The sequence below is a fragment of the Vicugna pacos genome, chromosome 10 (genome assembly GCF_048564905.1).
Source record: "Vicugna pacos chromosome 10, VicPac4, whole genome shotgun sequence".
NCBI lineage: Eukaryota > Metazoa > Chordata > Mammalia > Artiodactyla > Camelidae > Vicugna > Vicugna pacos.
In genome coordinates, this window is record NC_132996.1 from 34,661,774 (window position 1) to 34,671,924 (window position 10,151).

Sequence of the window (10,151 nt, forward strand, 5' to 3'; positions counted from 1 at the left end):
AAATATTCTATATTTTAATAACTTTAATAATTACTCCTTCCTTTCTCTAATTAAGAGCTTAGAGACAGAGACCTTGGAGAGGGACCAAAACAGTGGTGTTAAGTATTGTGGAGAATAGGAAGAAACATTTGCAGAGCAGAATCAATATTCAGAGCCAGCTAAGAAGCATTTGGATTTTAATTCCATGAGCATTGCTGTGGACAAGGCCTCAAATGCTGGGGATACAGAGGGAGCAGGACTTTCCTTCTCCCTGTTTGGGGTCCAACTAGGATGCCCCAGGTTGCACTGACAACAATAGTGTCAATTCCATAATCATAGCCTACTGGTAATGTTCCCAGCAGTCCTTAGAGCTTAGGAGAATCCCAGACCACCCTGACTCCACCTCACTGTTCTGAGTTCGGCGGGGGGGGAGGGGGGGGCACTGGTGGTTGATCAGAAGTTCCTGCTGTGGCGTTGCCTTCCACCCACAAAAGTGGCTTCAAGTCCTCAGCTCCAGTGGCAGCTGTGTGTTTTAGGGTGTCCTCTCCACCGGAAGCTAATCTAATGGGCCCAGAAGAACCCTCAGGACCCTCAGGCTAACCTTGTCTCACTTCCCAGCTCCACATGGGTATGGAAGCCACGGGGAAGGAAAGTTCTAGCTTCTGGGCACGGGGTGAGCCTGGGGGCTTGGCAGAGGAGAGCCTCCAGAGGGGCAGAGGGTGTGCCTGCTGGCACGAGGCCTCTCTTGAAGCCAGGCTGGAGCCCAGAGGCGGAGGTGGGTTTTCTGCTCCTGCTTCAGCCCAGTGCAGACACCGTCCTTATATAACACATCTTTCTGTTTGAAGCCCAGCTCAGGAATGAGCTGCTCAGGGACTGGTTCTGGGGTTGCCCACCTCTTAGACCCAGAGTCACCATCCTCTTCCTTCCAGGGACCCATCTTCAAGAACTGAGCAGCTTCTATTTTGAACTCTGACACACAGGGTTTCATTGAGCCCTTTCCCCTCAACCATACCACACCTACTCTTTAAACAAAATCTATCTTTAGTGATTCTGAGGGGCTTTGCCATTCTCAGGAAGACCCTCCTGAGAAGGATTCCAGAGGATTCCACTGCTACCTTACTAAGGAATGCCAGCCTCAGAGAGTCAGAGATGGTCTTCTGCATCTCTCCCACTGAAGAAGAGGAAAAAAATGCACAAATTCAGTCTCTAGCGAGCCATCCCTCTAGCAGGAACTCCAAATCCCAGAGATAAATTTGATGCAACTCTTCCGCAAAAAAATTACGGTCTTTTGAGGAATCGGACATGGGCAATAACACAGTTGTAAGGTAGGATAGACTAAGTGCTAAATGTAGATTCAAAAAGCCCTCATTAATTCTGACTTGTTGAATTGGGGTGAGGAGGTATTTGTTCTTTGAGGATAAGAAGGATTTAATAGATGGATAATACAGGAAATGGTGCTCCAGGACGGGGGTGCAGAATGAGGCAGCCAGGAGAGCTTGTAAATGCGAGCTTTACTTAAGGAACAGTGAGGGGTTCGGTGTTGATAAAGCACATGGTTCGTACCAGGGTGGATAGGGCATGAGGCTGAAATGGATAATGACCCACGAGGCCAGCCTTCGGTGCTATGGGGAGAAATCTGGTCTTTATTCTGCAGGGGCTGGAAAAGCACCATGGCAGCTTTCTCAAGAAAGGAGTGATCAGATCCTTCCTTAGATGAAGGAGCCTTAGAAGGATCAAAGCTCATCCATGAAGAGGATGGAGAAATTAACAACAGGCCACCAGCTTGGAAGCTACTGCTACTGGCTCCAAAAGAAGGGACAAAACCAGGTTAAGGGCAGACATACAAAATTCTGCATATCACTTTGGGGGGATTTACAGGCTCCCTTGAAGCCCAACTAAGGTCACCAGGTTAAGACTTCTACTATAACAAGAGCCACCTGTGTTCAACACTAAGGCCACAAAGATGGATACAACATGGTTCCTTCCCTCAAGGAGTTTGCACTTTGGTGAGGGGGGTCAAACCTGCATTCAGACCTCAGCTAGTCAGTTGCACAACTTACTGAGTCTCTCTGTACCATCTCTCCTACAACACATCTTCCAAGGACCCTGTGACCCAAAAGCATGGTTAAAAACAACTGCTCTAGAAATTTGTTACCTCCATAAATGTTTCTGATTCTTGGTTTCTGTTTTTACTCCTCCGCTAAGTACCAACTCACTATAAAAAACAAAAACAAAAACAAAAACTAAGGTCAACAATTTTAAGTGGGTGTTGTGAACATTATTACATCTTATCTGTAGTGAAAACCCAACATATAAATTCAGCTCTAGGTCTAAGTTATGCTGAAATTCTGAAAGACATTTTCCCTGCCCATACCTGACCTCATTCTCTGGTGAGGCACACCATTTCAGAACCTACTCTCTAATAGCTGGTGCTTCTATGAGGATGTGAATCAATTTTAATTTGGACTTTGGCTTCTGCAGCAAGTGCCTTTGAAGAAGCACCTTCCTGAGAATGCCAACTTGCACCTTTCAATTACGGCCAGATAATTAGGATGGAGGCTCACCTGCCGCCCATTCTATTTCTATGTGGGTGGTGGGGGACAGATGGGATGTTTCTGAGCAACTGGCATTTTCATGAAACATTGAAAGAGATCACCACCTGAAACTAATATAATGTTATATATCAATTATATTCTCAATTAAAAAATTAAAAAGAGAGAGGGATTATATTGTTCAAACCGAGGCTGAAGAAAATTGTGCCACTTCCACATGCCAGAGCATTCTGGGAGACGTGGCTCGGATGCCAAACTGGATTTTCCGTGCTATCCCAGGGTTTATGGGTCTATATAACAGAGTGCTTAAAGGTAGGATTGGCCTGTAAAATCTAGAACATACATTTGCTAGAAGAAGAGAACAGACTCTGACCTCAAGAAAATATGCAGTCTGGTTGGTGGGGGGAAGATACACACATAGAAAAAAAGAACCTACTTGACAAAGGGATAAGGAAGTGTGCGCTCAGAGCAAGGTAAATTATTACAAAAGGGGAAGGAAGGTTGTAGGAATTCAGAGAAAAGAGCTGGTGCCATGTAAGGAGGAGCATAAAACAGGGGACAAACGCAAAGAATGAGCATGCTGTGCACCCCACACACACACATTTAATGTGATTTCTTCTGATCTAACAATTAGGGACTACCTACTATATGCTAGATGCAAGGCCAGGTGATTTCATATGATTTTTTTATACATACTGCGCAACACTGATTCATCCTTCTGAAACATGCTTTTTAATTTAGTATGTGGTCATCTTTCCACACCCATGCCTAGGTGTTTACTTCATCATCTTTGATTAATGCTTATTATTCCATAGTAAGAAGTACTATTATTTATTTAACCAGTCTTATGCTGATGGCATTTAGAGAATTTCCACTTATTCACTACTACAAACAATATTGCAATGAGCATCTCTTAAATTTTGATAATATTGCAAAATTAACCTCCAAAAAGATTTTAACAATTTACACTTGACACTAACAAACACAATGCAAATTTTACCATGGCATCTGGAAAGCCATCAGTCAACTCCACTTTAAAAGTTCTAGGAGGCAGGAGGGTCTCAATGTAAGTTTCAGGTTGGGAGTGGGAGTTCTCTTTGGGACTGGGTGCAGTTTCCATGTCTTGCAACATGCAGCCTGGAGTCCACTTCTCAGCACTTTCTCTCAGCCCAGGTTTCGGACCCCTCCTAGCTGCCAGCTGTCCTCAGTGAACAGGAAGCAGACTTGACTCACATGACCATCAGGGTCTGCAATGCTTTGGCTGCTCCTGGGGCCTGTCTTCAGAGATTCTGTGAGTGATTGGGGCTCCCTGAGTGAGCACACAGCCAAAGCCATCTCTAATTCCCACAGAACAGTCTTTCTGTCTAACAGGCTTCTGTCCTGGTCCCTGGCTTTCTCTCCAGTTCCCACTTGGAAGGGAACCCAGCTGGCCATCGCTCTGCCTTTTTCTAACCTCTCCTCCCAGCCCTGCTTCCTCTAGCTGAGCCCAGCCTCAGCCCCAGCATCTCCACCACCAGTGGGCCCACTGACATTCCTGAGATGCCTACTTCTTTACCTGCTATTTTGGATGGATCAGAATTCACCTCATCCTCCAAAACTGAGGATTTAGACAACTGACTACTCTGACTTTTATCACAGCTGCTCAGGCATCCTCCTGCCTGCCTGTGCTCCCCCACCTCCTGCAACATCAGGGGCTCACCTCATATTTCATTCATTCATTAAACAAATATTTATTATGTGCCATGCACATTTTCTACCAAATTGCAAAAGGCCTAAAATAACTTACATCCACATCCAGCTCTCTATTTCTACCGCAGTGTAGATGGCAGGTTATTGAAATTTTATGAATTTGTTACTACAGTCTGGATGGAGTCAGTCGTTTTTCTGGAAGAGATGCACTCCTAGGCAGTCACCATTATAGTACTCCATCCCATTCCATTGACATTGTATAATAAGCGCCAACATGCATTAAGTGCTCAGCATGGTCCAAGATGTGTGCATGCATTAGTAATAATCCTCGCCACAACAATGAGACAAGTACTTTTGTCGTACTCATACTTTATAGGTGGGGATCTGAGGCTAAATGAATCACCCTAGGCTTACCCAGGCTGTAATTAACAGAGCCAGGCATTTGGTAACAGAGCCTGCGCTCTTAGCCACTATGGCATTCTGCCCCTCCATAGCGGTTTTCTACAACAGATCCTCAGGCAAAAGTTCAAAAAGTTCATCAATGGCAGATTTGGTGAAGCCTGAAAGATGAAGGGTCCAGGACCTAAAATAAGAGCAACAGCTCTGGACTCTGGTCAACAGAACCTCTTACAGGTTTGGTGATCTACAGGCAGAGGGCACCACTGTGCCAGCATGTTGCATCTTTCTCAGCTGTGATGAGAAAGATACTCAGAGGCCGGTGCTGAGGACACAGAGCTCTCAGTTCTCCTGCTTCCAGGGGTCCTGCTGATGCAAGGTGGCTGCTCAGACTTCTTCTTTCAAGCCTCATCACCTCCAAGCTTCTTTGCATGGTAGCTAAGGGCTCACGTAAGATTTAAAAGCAGGGACTCTTGGGTTAGATTGTCCTGGTCCACCCACATCCTGGTTCTACCACATCATAGATGTGTGATCTTGGCATAAGTTACTGTACCTTATCTGTGCCTCAATTTCCTGGTGTGTAAAATGGTGAAAATAATATCTTTGATCACAACACTCTCTGAGGTTTGTACGATGGAATTCACATAAAGTGCTTTAAAAGTACCAACAAATGTGAGCTATTTTAATATCATCCCAAAGGCTGGCTGACCAGTTAGGAGCAGCTGAGGCAGCGAACATAAAGCTACAACAAAAAGATTTGTTCTTGTATAGGTGTGCAATGCATGGTGCATTCAGAGTTGGGGAAAATGGGGGTGGGGGAGGGTATAGCTCAGTGGTAGAGCATGTGCTCAGCATGCATGAGGCCCTGGGTTCAATCCCCAGTATCTCCGTTAAAAAATTAAATAAATAAATAAACAAACAAACAAACCTAATTTCTTCTCACCCAAGAAAATGTTCAAAAAGAATTATTTTCTTACAATTCTGAAGGGCAAAAGTCCAGACAGAGTAGGGGAAGATGGCAGTAAATGGCTATTTGACTGAAAACAACTGTATTAGTCGGCTAGGGCTGCTTGACAAAGCACCACAGACGGAGCAGCTTAAACAGCAGAGATTTATTGGCTCTTATTTCTGCAGGCTGGAAGCCCAGATTCAAGGTGTCAGCGGGGTTGGTTTCTTCTGAGGGCTGTGAGGGAAACTCAGTTCCAGGCCTTTCTCCTAGGCATACATGTGTCTGTTTATACCATCTTTCCTCTGTGTATGCCTCTGTGTCTAAATTCCCCCTTTTTAGAAGGATACCAATCATGCTGGATTAGGGCCCCCCTTAATGACTTCGTTTTAACTTGATTACCTCTGAAAAGACCGTATCTCCAAATAAGGTCACTTTCTGACGTCCTGAGAGCTAGGCTTTCAAAACATGAATGTTCAGGTGCTGTAATTTAACCCACAACAATGACTAGTGAAAATAGTTACCATTTATTGGGTAACTATCATGTCACATTATAAAGTCTGACTCATTTAAAACCCACAGCAATCTAAGAAATCTATCTTCTAAGAAAACTGTCCACTGAGAAAATTGAGGTTCAGGTTTTGCCCAAGATTATACAGCTAGTCACCAGGGGAGCCAGGATTTGGATCAGGACTGTCTGATTCCAAGGCCATGCTCTCTAAATTCCATATAACAATGTTCTTTTTAGTTCATTCCTAACTAAGGGTCCTGACTTGGGATTGTTCCTGTGAAGGTGGAAGGGCTTATCTAATCTGTGTGCCCACTTCTGGAGCTCCTTTGCATGGAGGGGGGCTTAGTTCTGTTCGCATACTGATCCATGGAGACTCCACAAAGTCATAGATGAGCAGAGCAGGAAGAAACTTGTGATGTCACTCAGTCCCTCCCCTGCTTTACAGATGAAGAATGAATTACTTTCACAAGGTCACACAGGAAGAGGGGAATAGTGCTGTACCTGCTCTCTACCCAACACTACTTAGCTGGAAGAAATTCTGAATCTTACTGGTTGATCTAATTTACTTTGCAAATTTTTTAACAGACTTAAGCTATTTATGCAAAATCATGACATTAATCATTTTTAATACACAGTCTGACATCATACAAAAGAGCTGAGGGTAGGTCTATCAAGCAAACATCCTCCAGCCTTAATTATCAAATGACTAGAATGATGGCCAGCACCACGGTATTTATCACAAGAAATATTAAAGTTCTTAGATAACTTATTTTCTAGGCCAACACTTTGAACAATAAGAAATAGAGGAGAAGGTAATCTTGTCACAGGAATTGTTACATAAAAAAGAGAAAGAGAGAGAGAAACACATCAAATTTCCACATCCATCCTCCAGACTGTAAGTGTGCTGTTTCTGCAAAATAGCATCCATCTTCTCTCAATCACCAGATCTGGGGCACAATCACCTGGCCAGCATCTGGGGCAAATGTCATCTGCCCTGCTGGCTTTCTCTGCCCCAGCATACAGTCTGAGTTTCTTAAGAACATCATTCAGGCAAAATGTCAACAGAGTGAGACAGCAACATGACAGCAAGTCTGGTAGTAACAGGTGTGATTCCATGAAAAGAGTCAAAGATCTAATAGTTCCAGACCCAACTCTGCCTCTTAGAAACAGTACAACCTGGGACAGATTCCTTTAGCCTTCTGAAACTCAATTTCCCCATCTTTAAACTGGGAGAAATAGTTGTTCACATCTCAGGTTGTAAAGATTAAACAAGATGAGACCATTGAGAAAATGCACAGCACAGAGGCTGGCACAAGGTAGGGGCTTAAATATTTTTTTAAATTAAAAGTGCATGGCAAATAATTCTATTTCCTCTAAAACTGATCTGAGAAATCTGTTGCTTCCCATATTCATGTACAAATAGAGAAGGAATTGAAACTATCATGGGCTGTAATATGGCCAATCTCTGTTCCAATGCTGCCACCTGCTGCTGGACAGCCAACATCCTACACTGTTTCAAGGGGATGCTCTGAAATACATGGGGGACTCTATGGGGTGCATCTAGACAAATCCCTCCCCAGCACACTTCCCTTAATCTCCATCCTTCAGATCTCAACCAAGGGAACACCTGACTTATCTGATCCTGAGGTCACAGACAGACAAATTTTCTCGGCAGAGGGACTTTACAGACAGAAGATGACATTTTCCTAATAGGTCACATTTTCCAACATTGGGAACATGAGCACAGCCCTGGACTGAGCCACACCGGAAGTCAAAAAGTAGCATATAGTTTTGTTAAAACTACATACTGTTGACCCACACGGTGTTTCATAAAATTCAAATCACCCACCAATGCTTGAATATCCGATTTCACCTTAAAATGTGGACTTTCAGATTGGTTAAAAACAAAAACAAAAAACTAAGGATATGGCAACATACGACCCACAATTAGCTGGAGCAGAGTAGCAAATGCCCCTTTAGCCTGGGCAGGGCTCCCCCAGTCTGACATTCCCAGTCCCCACTGGATCTCCTGCTTGGCCTGCCTCACTTAGTAAGGTTACCTTGTTGACCCCTGACTCCAGCTCTACACGAACCGTTGTCTTCCTAATTTCAACCGCAAAGCCTTGTAAGAGAGTAGGGTGGCTAAATAGAGTAGGATTATTTACACTTTCAAGTAATAATAATAATTGGTAAATAATTACCAAGTAATAATAATAATTAGCAAATAATTACCAAGCAGTTAATCTATGTCAGGCACAAAGGAGAGCACTTTGACCCTAACTTTTGACCTCAAAGATATTTTCACCCCATTGTGCATTCAGATCTTACATCCTTGCTCTATATATTTGCTTTGTTTTCTGGGCCACAAAAATAAACTCATTAGCACATCCAATTCATAATAAATAGTACTTTCAGAAATAATTTATATAGAACAAAAATTGCAATGGCAAAAGCTTCAAATAATAAAATCTATTATTGATTTTTAAATGACTTAAAGAATCATCTTTTAGGTATTATTGAAAACAGCAAAATTTGAGCTCAAAATTTTATATTAAAAAATAGTCTTCTTCCCAAAATTTTGATCTGATCATTTAATCCAGGAGAATTGTACTTGCTTAAAGTAATGGCCAAAACAAAACTCACAGTAGCAAAAGTTACTAGTTAAGCTAGGTAGGAAAAAAAAAAAAGCTAAATTAGTTGAGTCTTTGTCAAAAAATGTATATGAAAAAAATTGACCTTAATTTTTTTAATTTTGGTAACAAAAATATTAACTGGAAAAAGAAATAAATATGTTGCATAGAAAATTATTGAAGAAATTATATCAGATTTATTAACTGTCAGTCTCATCTAATACCACAGAAAACTCATGTCAATAACCTAGCACGTATCTGTCCATATATTTTTCCATATTCATATTCATACTAGGGGAAGTTTTTCATTGTTTCTCTTTTAAAAATTGAATCATATTATCTACATTTCCTGGCATCTTGTTTTTCTCACTTAAGAATATCTTATAGTCTCACAGTCTGTCTCTTGCTTCAACAGTTTTTGGCCAGAAGAGATCCAGGGACGCCCCTTCCTCCAGCCTCTGACCACTTGCCAAACTTTTTTCCAGTCGCAACGTTCGGAATCAGCCACTTAGCTAACCTCAGCCTCTGGGGCCAGCCAACACCATTTTTTGAGCTTACCTCCTTATTACCTATCAACCATGAGCTTCCCAGATTCGTCAGAATTATTCCACCAAGGTGGAGGCGGCTGTCAACCGCCTGGTCAACATGTGTTCACAGGCCTCCTACACCTACCTCTCCGTGGGCTTCTATTTCCACTGCGGTGATGCGGCTCTGGACAGCCTGGGTCAGTTTTCCCGTGAATTGGCCGAAGAGACGCGCGAGGGCACCCAGCCTCTCTCCAAAATGCAAAACCAGCATAGTGGCCACGCCCGCTTCCAGGACATGCCGAATCCATCTCAATCTGAGGGAGGTAAAACCCAGGACCCTGTGGAAGCCGCCATTCAAATGAAGGAAAACCTGAATCAGGCCCTTTTGGATCTGCATGCCCTGAGTTCTGCCCGCCTGGACCTCTACCTCTGTGACATCCTGGACAGCCACTTCCTGGGTGAGGATGTAAAACTCATCAAGAAGATGGGCAAACATCTGACCAACCTCTGCAGGCTGGCTAGTCCCGAGGCTGGGCGGGGAAATTATCTCTCCCAAAGGCTCACCCTCAAGCACGACTAGAAACCTCTGGAAACCAGCTGCCTTTGAGAAGCCCCACTGCACTGGTGAAGCTTCTCTCTGTAGCCACTAGGCAGCTTTTTTAACCACCCTGGAGCCCTTTCCCCTGGACCAAATGGGAACAGTAATGCTTTTTTGCAGCCAAAAAAAAAAAAAAAAAAAAAAAAACCTTACAGAAATCCTTTTTTTTCTGGGGGCGGGAGGCAATTAAGTTTATTTTATTGGCAGTACTGAGGATGCAGTCTACCACTGAGCTATACCCTCTCCCCTCAGAAATCCTTTCAAATCAGAATGGATTCATCTGTATAAGAGAAAATCATAAGAGGAATTGCTTGGTTGAAGAA

General features: G+C 43.2%; 1 pseudogene; it reads left to right on the plus strand.

Annotated features, from left to right (window-relative positions):
• The first annotated feature begins 5,631 nt into the window (after positions 1–5,631).
• LOC116282024 (ferritin light chain pseudogene) lies at positions 5,632–9,810 on the plus strand (annotated as a pseudogene).
• Positions 9,811–10,151: the final 341 nt, after the last annotated feature.